Source organism: Piliocolobus tephrosceles, chromosome 16 (assembly GCF_002776525.5).
Source record: "Piliocolobus tephrosceles isolate RC106 chromosome 16, ASM277652v3, whole genome shotgun sequence".
Taxonomy (NCBI): domain Eukaryota; kingdom Metazoa; phylum Chordata; class Mammalia; order Primates; family Cercopithecidae; genus Piliocolobus; species Piliocolobus tephrosceles.
In genome coordinates this window covers 66167349-66180876 of record NC_045449.1, presented here as the reverse complement: position 1 = coordinate 66180876, position 13528 = coordinate 66167349, and positions in this window count along the sequence as shown.

The window sequence follows — 13528 nt, the reverse complement described above, 5'->3', positions numbered from 1 at the left end:
GATTTTTAATGATCAGAACTAGGCTGGAGGACCTGACTGACCTGGGACCAGGTGGGCTTGCCTGAGCTCTTGGTTCCCCTTTCAGTCTAGCTCTAGGGACAGTCTTCTGAGGCCAAGTTAGGATCTGTAGAGCAGGACTACTTCTGAGACTCAGTGTCCAGTCCTTACAGACTTTAGATGAATTATTAGCTGACTCCAGAAATCTGGGCCCGTGGTTCTTGCCCATCAGTCTGTGGCTTGTTCTCAGGACAAGGTGGGGAAAGTGGCCAAGAGCATGACTTTGTTGGGGGCTTTTCCTGTGCTCAGTGGGGGCCTCTTCCCCTATTCAGTGGGGGCTCTTATAATCAGTGGGGGGCTCTTCCTATACTCAGTGAGGTTCTTCCCCTTTTCAGTGGGGGCCTCTTCCCCTATTCAGTAGAGATCTCTTCTCATACTTGGTGGCAGGGGTGGAGGGGCGGGTTCTTCCCATGGTCAGTGTGGGGCTCGTCCCGATAGTCAGTTGGGGGCTCTCTCATAGTCAAAGGGAGGCTCTTCCCATATTCACTGGGGGGCTTTTCCCATAGTCAGTAGGGGGCTCTTCCCATAGTCAGTGGGGGGCTCTTCTCATATTAACTGGGGGGGCTTTTCCCATTCAGTGGGGGGCTCTTCCCATAGTCAGTTGAGGGCTCTTCTCATAGTCAAAGGGAGGTTCTCCCCATATTCACTGGTGGGCTCTTCCCAAAGTCAGTGGGGGGCTCTTCCCATGGTCAGAGGGAGGCTTTTCACATAGTCAGTGGGGAGCTCTTCCCATAGTCAGTGGGGGGGGGGCTCTTCTCATATTAACTGGGGGGCTCTTCCCATTCAGTGGGGGGCTCTTCCCATAGTCAGTTGGGGGCCCTTCTCATAGTCAAAGGGAGGCTCTCCCCATATTCACTGAGGGGCTCTTCCCAAAGTCAGTGGGGGGCTCTTCCCGTAGTCAGTGGGGGGCTCTTCCCATGGTCAGAGGGAGGCTCTTCACATAGTCAGTGGGGGGCTCTTTCTATGGTCCCTGGAGAGCCCTTCCCATGGTCAGTGGGGGGTTCTTCCCCTTTTCAGTGGGGTTTTCTTTCTCTCTTCAGTGGAGATCTCTTCCTATACTCAAGGGGGGGCTCTTCTCTTGTTTCTCCTCTACCCCAGTTCACAGGGCACTGCGTTAGAAGGTGACAGGGAAGTGGGAGGCACTTTTTACAGCATTCTGGGAGAAGGCTCTTCTAGGAGGTGACATTGGGCAGAGAACTCAGTGGTAGGAGTGAGCCAGACATGCAAAGCTCCTGGGCACAGGAGGGTGTCCCAGGCAGAAGTCACTGCCTCATTGGTACATATGAGAAGCAGAAATGGCCTTTTCTGCCTCCTTTTCTCCCTCCCTGTGTCTTTTTTTGTTTGTTTTTGAGACAGAGTCCTACTCTGTCACCCAGGCTGGAGTACAGTGGCACGATCCCAGCTCACTGCAACCTCAGCCTCCCGGGCTCAAGTGATTCTCCTGCCTCAGTCTCCTGGGTAGCTGGGATTATAGGTGCCCGCCATCCCACCTGGCTAGTTTTTGTATTCTTAGTAGAGACAGGGTTTCACCATGTTGGCCAGGCTGGTTTTGAACTCCAGACCTCAAGTGATCCACCTGCCTCAGCCTCCCAAAGTACTGGGATTACAGGGGTGAGCCACCCCGCCCGGCCTCTCCCTGTGTCTTTTTACTCACCCTTTCTAAATCTCATGCAGACTCCATCTTCCTCAGAGCCTGCTGGTACTGGGAGAAACAAAACGGCCTGTGCTTTCCAGCCTGTGGCTCCTTAGAGACAAAATCTCTTAGTCAGGTGTGGAGCCCCGAGTCCTGCAGCTCCACTGCCGGTTGTCCAAGACAAAAAGCTTTAGAGGCATCAAAGACCACTTCTCTGCTGAGATGGATCAGAATTGGCCTGAAAACCTATTTGCCTTTCCAGAGAGTTTTGTTTTTGCTTTGTTTAGTGGCTAGCAGCAGTCTCTCCAAGGGAAACCACTGGATTTATTAATGAGAAAATGAAGGCTTGTGTTTAAGTCTGGTCTCTGATAAGTTGTGTGATGCTGAGGGTCAGATGTTTACAGTGGTTCCCCGGGGGTGCAGGCCTCGCCCTGGCAGGTGGCTGGGTTTTTGCCACGCTATGGTCCTGGGTTTCTGCCATGCTACGGTCCTATGCTCACCTGCCATGTCCTCTGAGGTCATCAGATGTGGCTTAACCTCAGCTTTCAAGGACAGAAGGCAACTCTTCTAGCACCTGCCATGACCCTGATATTTCCTGCTTCCCGGAATCTTCTATGCTTCTTTACCAGAAAAGCTGTCTACCCAGGGACATGTCAGCCAGGTGGAGGGGTCAGGCAGTACTCTGCAGGGCAAGAGGTTTAGTCCCTGGGATATCAGGTCCTATTCCTGGATAATCCAACTAAAGTCTTATTTTCTTTGGATGCAAAAATCTCACCTGGGCTAGGACAGATTAGCTTGAAGATCTGTGGAGGTGCAGCTTCTGGCGCAAGAACTTTAGATGCTGGATGACTATTGACAGGGACTTAGTGTGGAGGGAGGCGTGTTATATTTAATGCTGGGCTTAGGACCTGGGCTCACTAAAGTGAGGGCTTCAGCGACAAATTGGGCTCGTCATCTCTGTGGGACATCTCCTGCAGGGTGACTGATTTCTGTCAAAAGATCAGTGACTGATTCCTCTTCCCAGGGAGACCCGCAGTGGGGCCCGTAAGCAGGTTTTGGCTTCCTGGCTTAGTTGATTTAGAACAGGTCTATTAGATTGAACTGAATGACATGTCCTACCTTCTTCGGATAGCCTGGGCTGCTGACAGGCCCACTGTCAGGCAGGCTACCCTACATCTTGGTGGTTGCTGCTGCCTCGCTGTGTGACCTTGGGTGAGTTACTTTCCCTCTCTGGGCTTCACTTTATACCTCTGTAAAATGAAGGGTTGAATAGACTTCCTAAGAATGTGCCTTTCACTTCTAGGCTGAAGGATCAGATCCTTATTATTTCTCCCTGCCCTGGGCCTGACACCTAGAAGCCTCTCAATAAATATTTCATTGAATGAGTGAATGAATAAATGAATAACAATGTGATGGTTTGTTATTTTTTTTCATCAGCTGTGTTTTTCTACAGAGCCCATGGAAAAGACTTACGGCGTATGACCTCATCGGAGACTTGTACATGGAGCCAACCCCTCATTTTCCCACAGGAAACCCACACTCTAATTAAGGGCTGACCCTGAACTTGAATCTGAGTTTCCTCTTTCTTTCCACCTGAGATTTCTTCAACAGAGAGCCATCTCTCCAGCCCGGCTGGCAAGGAGACAGGTGATGTTACAGGAAAAATACACAGCTTGTGCCCTTGGAATTACCGGAGTTCAAAGCCTGTTCAGCGTCTACCCACCATCTGACCCGGGTCGAATTCTTTAGTTTCTCTAAGCCAATTTTCTCATCTGTAAGATGGGGAAGTGTGACCAGTTCTGAACCTATATATACCTCACTGGGCTTGAACAGGCCTGAATAGGCATATGGGCCTTAACTAGCTACCCATCCTTTCTGCCGCTCTCCCCCATTCTCCTTCTAGCCCCCAAAGTCCTTGGTGGAGGAGGAAGTGGAGACAGAACCTTTGGTGTTGGGTGAGGTACGTGAGGAGGCTGATTTCAGAACCTCCAGGAAACAAAGCTTTAGTGTTCCAGGGGCAGTGCCCGCCTGCGCCTCCTCCTCACGGGGGGGTAGTAGGAGTGGGGTGGGGCCAAGGCATTTCCCAGCACAGCTCAATCACATCTCCCGCGCCTGCCCTTGTGACCTGCTCCCTGGAAAGGAAGAAATGACCCAGGAAGAAGGGAGGGCATTTGAGATGAGTACCTAAACTGATGCCTTAGAGAATATTTGCAATGACAAAGCTTCTTGCAAAATCTGGGTGGGACTTCCAGTGAACCCCCTGCAGGAGGCTTGGGAAAGCCGTGCTCTGAACCCATACACACCAGGTCCCCTTTCTGTTTTGCCCTATTTGTTTTTGCTAGTTCTGCCTCAGGGAGAAGGTGTCCTCTGGATGGGTCCTCTCCCTCTGTCACCTGGTGCTGGCACTTCTGGGTGTCTGGGTCTTTCTGAAGCCATTTCATTCACGTTTCCCCTGGATGTGAGACTGTGTTACGTTTGTTCTGACTGTCCTCTTGTAGAAAAGAGGGTAGCTTTGCTTTTCTCTCCATCATACCTCTGGAATGCACTTCTTTTCCACACTCCAGCCTTTGACTCAGTCACCTCCACATCACCCTTTCACCAAACTTCTCTGTCTGCTTTTAAAGCCAAAGTCAACTTGACTAGACCCTTTGCTCACACTGCCATTTGCTGAACTAGCTTTGAATTCCAGTTATTCCAAGGCACAATCTGTGGATTTTCCTTTTCTTTTTTTCTTTGTGTGATACAGAGTCTCTCTTTGTCATCCAGGCTGGAGTGCAGTGGCACCATCATGGCTCACTGCAGCCTCGACCGCCTGGGCCCAAGCAATCCTCCTGCCTCAGCCTCCCAAGCAGCTGGGACTACAGGCATGTGCCACCATGCCCAGCTAATTTTTGTATTTTTTTTGGTAGACACGGGGTTTCGCCATGTTACCCAGGTTGGCCTCAAATGCCTGGGCTCAAGCGATCTGCCCTTCTTGGCCTCCCAAAGTGCTGGGATTACAGGCGTGAGCCACCATGTCTGGCCAGATTTGCCTTTAACATCACCTGCCTCTCCATCACTGAGCTGGGTGTGATGGGTGTGTATGTACCAGTGATGGATGATCTAGTTTTGATCAGTTTCATAACTTATCTCTTCTTCAAGAAGCCTCTTTTCCCTCTAATATAACATAGGTTTGTGTCTTCCCTTGTTTTTATCACACTCTAAGAATTTAATTTAGTTGTTCACTTATTTATTCCATCTCCCCACAAAAAAGGGACTTTGACTCTCACCTTCGTTATTATATCCCCAGTGCCTAGCACAGTACCTGGAGCTTACCAGGTGCTAAATAGATGTTTGTTGAATGAATGAATGAATGGTCACCACTGCTTGATCTAGAGACAGAAAGCTACCAATTCACATTCTTCATAGCGCCTCTAGGACAGGCACTCTCCTTTTTATACCACAGACCATCAAGAGTATTGACGGGTAGAATGATGTTGGCACGTAGGTGCAGGCTAATTAATTCCACCGGCTTGGGCGGCTTGCTGTAATACCAAGCTTTTGGTTAGGGCTTTGTGGGTGAGCCGTCTGGAAATTGATTCAGCACAGTTTGGGGAAGGAGTCCGTCTGCCCACCTTCAAGAGCACAGTTTACCTGCATTTACTTTGTTGGCAGTTTAACATTATCCATCAAATTAAATCAGCCAATGTTGACTGAGCCCCTGTTGAGAGGACTAAAAAATAAAAAAAAGCAAGAAAGCATGTGATATACTCCTTGATCCCAGAACACTTAAAATTAATGGGAGGAGCCAGAAATGTACACATCTTAATAACCACTGGTGAAAGACAGTATGTCTCAGTGTCAGATGAGTGGAGTGCATGATAATGTTTTTGTTTTGTTTTGTTTTGTTTTTGAGGTGGAGCCTTGCTCTGTTGCCCAGGCTGGAGTGCAGTGGCCGAATCTCAGCTCACTGCAAGCTCCTCCTCCCGGGTTCATGCCATTCTCCTGCCTCAGCCTCCCGAGTAGCTGGGACTACAGGCGCCCGCCACCTTGCCCAGCTAGTTTTTTGTATTTTTTTTTTTTTAGTAGAGACGGGGTTTCACCGTGTTAGCCATGATGGTCTCGATCTCCTGACCTAGTGATCTGCCTGTCTCGGCCTCCCAAAGTGCTGGGATTACAGGCTTGAGCCACCGTGCCCGGCCGAGTGCATGATAATGTAAGGGAAGTTTTGAGAAGACAGCCATCGTGGGGATGGGGTGGGAGGGAAGGCCATCCCAGGAGCCTGAAGTACCTGCCTGGCACAAGGCAGGGCACACAAGAGGCACTCTGCAAGGACAAGCCCAGCAAAGTCCAAAGAGCATTTCTGGCAGATGGGATGGTGTGAGCAATGGTGGTGGTGGTGGGGTCATCACAGTGCGAGGTTGTAAGGACCTGGACCAGGGTGGGAAGAATGGAATAATGGAAATATTAGACATTTGAAAGCCATGAGTCACAAACACTCAGAGGGGTAAATGGGACAGAGCAAAAGAATAAAAAATGTGTCTAAGCTTTGAACCCTGATGTCTAGGAGACGGAAAAATCACAGGCCTCAGCAAAGAATCCAGCAGGAAAAAAATGATTTGTGCTTGGTATCTTATTTTGGATTCTTCTCAAGGCAGAGAAGTGTTTGTGTACAACTGGATTTGTGGGTTTATCTTTGGAAGCACGAAGAGTGAATTGGGAGGGAAAAAAGTCATTAAGTGGTGGCGAATGAGAGGTTATGCTGTGGGCATAGGGGCTGAATCTCACTGGGGACCCTCCGGGCAACTCAATAAAATAAACTTCAGAAGTGCCAAATCAGGCCAGGTGCAGTGGCTCACACCTGTAATCCCAGCACTTTGGGAGGTTGAGCCGGGAAGATCCCCTGAAGCCAGGAGTTAGAGACCAACCTGGGCAACATAGCAAGACCTCATCTCTACAAGACAAATTTTGAAGTTAGCCAAGTGTGGTGGCATGTGCCTGTAGTCGCTGGTCCTACTACTTGGGAGACTGAGGTGGGAGGATCACTTGAGCCCAGAAATTCAAGGTTTCAGTGAGCTAAGATTGCACCACTGCACTCCAGCCTGAGTGACGGGTGACAGAGACCCTGTCTCAAAACGAAAACAAAAGCAAAAACAAAATTGCCCAAAGGATGACAAAGATGGAATATTTATCTAATAACTCCCTTCCTTGAAAGTTGTCCTTAGAGAGGGTAAACCCCTGGCACTTCTGAGATGCTTCTGCAAAGAACTAAACAAGCCCAAAGAAGAGCAAGAAAAATAAAAGAAAGAAAAAAACAAGAGTCACAGGTGGCTGAAGCAGGAGGTGGCCACTTGCTGGAATTGTCTACTGTGGCTGCAGGGCAATTTGGCAGCAAGGGGCTGTTGGGTGGGGCATCTTCAGTGGGTGGTTATAGATGCTTGTTCTTAGACGGCCTGGGGTTCAGCTGATGTAGACATGTCTAATGGGCAGGCAGAAAGGCAGACCTGGAATCGAACCAACCACTTTGTTGGCAGGATTGGGTATGAGAGGGAGCAAGGTACTGAAGAAAGGAGACCAGGGGACAGCTCAGGACTAGAGCTACAGGTAGGGGGTGGGAAGTGAGCATAGTCAGTGGGCAGAGACCTTGTGCCTGGCACACAATGGCAAAAGCCAAGGGAAAAGGGAATTTCAGGAAAAGAAGCTGCAGAGAGGGCAAAACTAAGCAGGCTAGTACCAGCACCCTGGATTCGGTGGTTAGTGGCTAGTAGGTTCCTGGGGCTCTGGAGAGGACACTGTTTTTTGTTTTGTTTTGTTTTGTTTTTGACATGGAGGCTCGCTCTGTCACCCAGGCTGGAGTGCAATGGTACCATCTCGGCTTACTGCAACCTCCACCTCCCGGGTTTAAGTGATTCTCCTGCCTCAGCCTCCCAAGTAGCTGGGACTATAGACATGCACCACCATGCCCAGCTAATTTTTGTATTTTTAGTAGAGACTGGGTTTCATCATGTTGACCAGGCTGGTCTCAAACTCCTGACCTCAAGTGATCCGCCCTCCTCGGCCTCCTAAAGTGCTGGGATTACAGGTGTGAGCCGCTGCGCCCAGCCGAGAGGACACTTTTAAGGGCATGGTAGAGGTAAGTAAGAGTCAGAATGTAGGGACTCAAGAGATGAGATGTCCCCTGGAGGCAAAGAAGGATGAGTTCATTTGATGAAGCCAGGAGGAAGGAAGGAGGAAGATGGCGGAAAGGGCTACGTGAACCTGTGCAAGTTACTCTGAGCCTCTGCTGTCTCGTCTGTAACACAGCAATAATCGTATTTCCTATCTCTTAGGGTTTCAGTGAGTGTTAAAGGGTTATAAGAGCTTAGCACAGAGCTGAACATTTAGTAAGTGCTCAATGAATGCTTTTTATCATTTATTATTGAGGGGAGAAGAAGAGGATGGAGAAAAAACTGGAGCATCTCGTGACATGGAAAGAAAGGTCTGAGCTCTGACGATCCCCTCATGTGATGATATGCATGAGGACTCACTCTTCCAATTGTCTGAAAATTGAATGGACTGGCTCACACCTGCTGAAATTTCTTGGTAACCCCAGAGTAGCCATTCCATTAAAGAATAGCGTGTTTTTGGCTGAAATCTGTGACTGCTTGTTTTTGAGTTATTTTAATCTCTGTGTCAAGCATGAAAACCTTAGCAGCCTGGGATTTATCATTAGATCCCACTGGCATGCCCTCTCACCTCTCAAACATGCCACAGTGCTTTGGCTCTCTCCTTGTGCAAACCTCCCTTTGATATTTTTGGATATTGATACCAAGTGTATCTGCATATTTTAACCAACTGTAGATATCTGCATATCCTGTGATCTGAGGCGTTCGCTCAATGTGGGGCATCAGGCCAGCCATGAACTTCCTTTAAAATTTCCTTTGTGTCAAATGATTCCCTAATACTATAGCTCCCCTGAACTGCTAGATTTATGAAAATTCTGCACAACATACAGCTCACAGAAAAAAAAAAAAAAGAGTATTGCAAGACCAGATATAGGATATCATTTGATTTGTTTAAAACACTCTGTCCAAGGGGTTTTGACTTGCTAATTTAAAAATAATCCTAAAATTATGTACAGTTGACCCTTAATATCCATGGGGGATTGGTTCCAGGACCCCCTGAGGATACCAGAATCCAAGGATGCTCAAGTCTCTGACATAAAATGGCTTAGTGTTTGCATATAACCTACTCACTTTTTCCCATATACTTTAAATCATCTCTAGATTACTTACAATACCTAACACAATGCTTGTGCATCACTTCATTCGTGTGGATTCAATGTAGTACTTGGTGCGAAGAAAATTTAAGTTTTGCTTTTTGGAACTTTGTGGATTTTTTTTTCTGGAATATTTTTGATCTGCAGTTGGTTGAATCCACAAGTGTGGAACCATGGACACAGGGGGCTGACTATGCATATTTATATCCACTTGCAAAATTAAGAATAAAAATAATGCACATCAGTGGTGCAGATTCTGATGCTCGGTGAACAGTATGAAGTCTTCCATTTTTATTGAAGTCTCAGGTGATGCTGATGTTGCAGCCCTGTCCAATAGAATGTTCCGTGATGGTGGAAAGATTCTCTGTCTGCTCTGTCCAATAAGTAAGCCACACCTTTCAAACAAGGGGGAGTGGGATGGGCAATGGAAGAGCCCAGGCAGGGTAGGGAGGGGGCAGAAGGAAGGACAGCAGAACAGGTAGGCTCATTAAGATCTCTAACATTTATTTCGTGCTTGTAATGGGCAAGGCAGTGTGCTGGGTGCTTTACACCTGTTCAGTCACATTCTTACATCAGCTTGTGCAGAGCATCTACTCTTCTTGGAAAGATCCTCGGTGCAGCGGGTACAACGATGTAAAAAGATCCAGTCCTTACTGCTGGAAATTTACAGACACGTTATCTGAAACTGTGGAGGAGGGTGAAGTTTCTGAGAGACGAGTCTACATTTGAACCCTGGCCCTTCTATTTTCTCTGCAACATTAAGCAAGGTGCTTCATTGCTCTCAGTTTTGACTTCTTTGTTTCTAAAATAGGGTTAATCATGGCACCTACTGTTGGCTTCTTGGAGATTATATGATGGGATACATTGTAAAGGTCAGGGCAGTGTCTCGCACCCAGCAAGCTCTCTGACAAGACCAGCGCCTATGATGGTGTTGGTCCTAGCAGTGAAGACAAGTGTATGCTGGCACCAAGAACCCTGATCCAAGCGCCACAGTTAATTCCCAAATACCTAATAAGCCTCAACTATGTGCAATACTTTAAATGGTGGGGATGGGAGGATCATGACAAAGAGGAATAAAATGCAAGACCTCAAGAAACTTAGTTTAGAAGGGGACTCAAAGTGCTTGGTGGTTTAATGGAGTTCTCTCAGTTACTGGGGATCTAGGAAGACTTCACGGAAGAGGTGGTGTGTGAGCTGCCCCCATAAAGCAGATAGAAGAAGAGTACAAAGCTCCATAAGCAGAGGCAAAGGGCCTTCTTGGTAGAGGAGGCTCTAGAAGCCACAGTGAGGACTAGAGAAGTTGAGGTCTTTTTGGAAATATTAAATATTCCAGTTTTCCTGGAGCATGGGACACGGGTTATTGGGGAGCACAGGAGAAAAGATTGAAAAAGTAGATCGAGGTTAGGCTGTAGAAGGCATTGATGTCAGGCTGTTGAGTTTACATATGAATTTGTGGGCAATGAGGGGCTTCTGAAGTTATTTTTCCTCTGCAGTTTTCATTTATTTTCACCTGAAATGTAATATGCTAATTCTAAATTTAATTGTAAATGCAGAGGTCTAAGAATAGTCAAAAACTCTTGAAGAATACAAAGTGAGAGAAGTTCAAAATTGAAATTAAGGTGTGAGAAATAAAGGGGCGTTACGCGGCAGCTCACACCTGTAATCCCAGCACTTTGGGATGCCAAGGTGGGTGGATAACCTGAGGTCAGGAGTTCCAGACCAGCCTGGCCAACACGGCAAAACCCCATCTCTACTAAAAATATAAATATTAGCCAGGCACAGTGGTACGCATCTGTAGTCTCAGCTACTCAGGAGGCTGAGGCAGAAGAATTGCTTGAGCCTGGGAGGCAGAGGTTTCAGTGAACTGAGATTGCAGCACTGCACTCCAGCCTGGGGGACAGAGCGAGATTCTATCAAAAAAAAAAAAAAAAAAAAAAAGAAGAAGAAGAAAAAAACAAAGAAAACAAGGTATTAGAATTAAGACATCATGATAATGGAGTTAGAAAAACTGACCAGTGGAACAGAATAGAGAGCCATGAATCTACTGAAAAAAGGACAAAATTTGATACACGAGAGAGGGTTGATATTGCAATTGTTTTTATCACCATATATCCATATATATGCATATTTATATTAAATACATATGTAACTTTTAAAATAACATCTCAATTTTAGAATAGATTTACAGAACCATTGCAAAGATAGTACAGAGAGTTCCCATATACTCACTGATATGGTCTGGCTGTGTCTCCACCCAAATCTCATCTTGAACTGTAGCTCCCATAATTCCCATGTGTTGTGGGAGGGACCCAGTGGGAGATAATTGAATCATGGGGGTGGTTCCCCCACACTGTCCTCCTGGTGGTGAATAAGTCTCTGATGGTTTTATAAGGGGTTTCCTCTTCCACTTGGCTCTCATTTTTTCTTGCCTGCTGCCATGTAAGATGTGACCTTGCTCTTCCTTTGCCTTCCACCATGATTGTGAGGCCTCTCCAGCCACCTGGAACTGTGAGTCCATTAAACTTTGTTTTCTTTATAAATTACCCAGTCTTGGGTATGTCTTGATGAGCGGCATGAGAACAAACTAATACTAATACAACCACACTCAATTTCCCTTATTATTACATCTTACATTAACATGGCACATTTGTAACAATTATGAATCAATATTGGTACATACTATTGACTAAAGTCCACACTTTATCAGATTTCCTTAGTTTTACCTAATGTCCCTTTTCTGGTCCAGGATTCCATCCAGAAGACCACATTCAGTCATCAAGCCTCCTCAGCCTTCTCTGAGCTGTGACAGTTTCTCAGACTCTCCTGGGTTTTGGTGAACTTGACAGTTTTGAGGGTTATTGATCAGGTGTTTTGTAGACCGTCCCTCACTTGGTCACTGTGTGCAGCCATCGCTTAAGAAGTGGGGAGTTATACTCCACTTCCTGGAGGGCAGAGTATTTACATACATTTTTTGAAATTCTTCTGCACAGATTTCTTTTCCCCTGTGTATTTATTTATCCAATCACCTAATTATGTCAATACGAACTCAGGAATTTTTTTAATACTTTGGTTATAATTTGATACCACTTTACTTCAATTGTTGCTCAAATGTTTCCCCCACTTTGGCAATTGAGAGCTCTTTCAGTTGGTTTCTGTGTCCCTCTGTCGTGGCCCCACCATTCTGTGGTGTGTGTGCTTGTGTGTCAGTGTGTTTTAGCACTTTCTTACTTTCTGACACTACAAGGTGCTCCAGGCTCATCTTGCGTATTTCCTGCTCCAGTCCTAGAATCAGCTGTTTCTCTAATGAGCTCTGGTTCCTTCTGTTGGACAATAGTATAAGAAACAAACCTAGGTGCTAAATGATTGCTTCTGGACCCTCTCAGCAGAGAGAGAAAGGAAATATATGTGTGTATGCTAATGCATATACATATACATTTCTTATTTTTACCTCTATCTAGCTATGTATGTATGTATGTTCCTATCTGTCATCTCTATGTTAAGCTAAACCTGAGTTTATACCTCTCTGGAGGTTTTAGGAGCGAGGAAGAGACATGATTCCAGCTTTACCTGGGGAAAATCAATCTCACAGCAATGAGAAGAAAGAAATGACTAGTTAAAATTAATTTCTGTATTTTTCTAATTATTCAAGTGGCTAATGTTTGCTGTGCAGAAATTTAAGAAGATTGAAGACTAGAATGAAGTACAATGCAGGAGAAAACAATAACCATGCAGAGTCAGCGATAGGCACCCAGACCATTTTGAGACAGCTGGATGCCCTTTCGCATGCTAGGAACATGCAGCCCATGTTCTGGGAAGTGGGGAGAAGGTCAGGCAACTCCTAGCAGCAAAGTTGCTTTATCCTCAACATCCTGTAGGGGAGGGTTTAGGGAGGTCGGATATCCCTGCCTTTGACATTCACCTTGGCCTCAGTTTTTCTCTTACCTGGAAGCAGGAGAGGAGTTGATTGTGAGTTCAGAGTGGAAATGGTGGTCAATCCAGACCCTGCACTGCCACTGACTCTCCGGGAATGTCAGCACCAGTGAAAGCCAGGATTCCAGGGCCAGACCTGAGCTTGCCTGTAGCCTGGGACTTGAATGGGGGAAAACTTGGGCACAGTGGCAGTGAAAAATCAAGTCTGTGCTTCAGGAGCATCTAGAAACGCCCTGTCTACCTTCTACCCTCCCCAACCCCATTTACCCAGGTGCCTCCTGTTACTTCCAATACTAATGCCTTCTTTTATTTTTTTTTGAGACAGAGTCTCACTCTGTTGCCCAGGCTGGAGTGCAGTGACACGATCTTGGCTCACTGCAACCTCCGCCTCTCGAGTCCAAGCAATTCTCATACCTCCCCTCCCTAGTAGCTGGGACTACAGGTGTGCACCACCACACCCACCTATTTTTTTTGTATTTTCAGTAGAGATGGGGTTTTGCCATGTTGGTCAGTCTGGTCTCAAACTCCAGACCTCAGCGGTGGGATTACAGGCATGAGCCACCACGCCCAACCTGATGCCTTCTTTTTTTGACCATTTCCTCTCTAGCAATCCCACGGTGGCCACAGGGAAACCTGGCCCAGGAGATTCCAATGTTCTTGGCTTCCTCTCC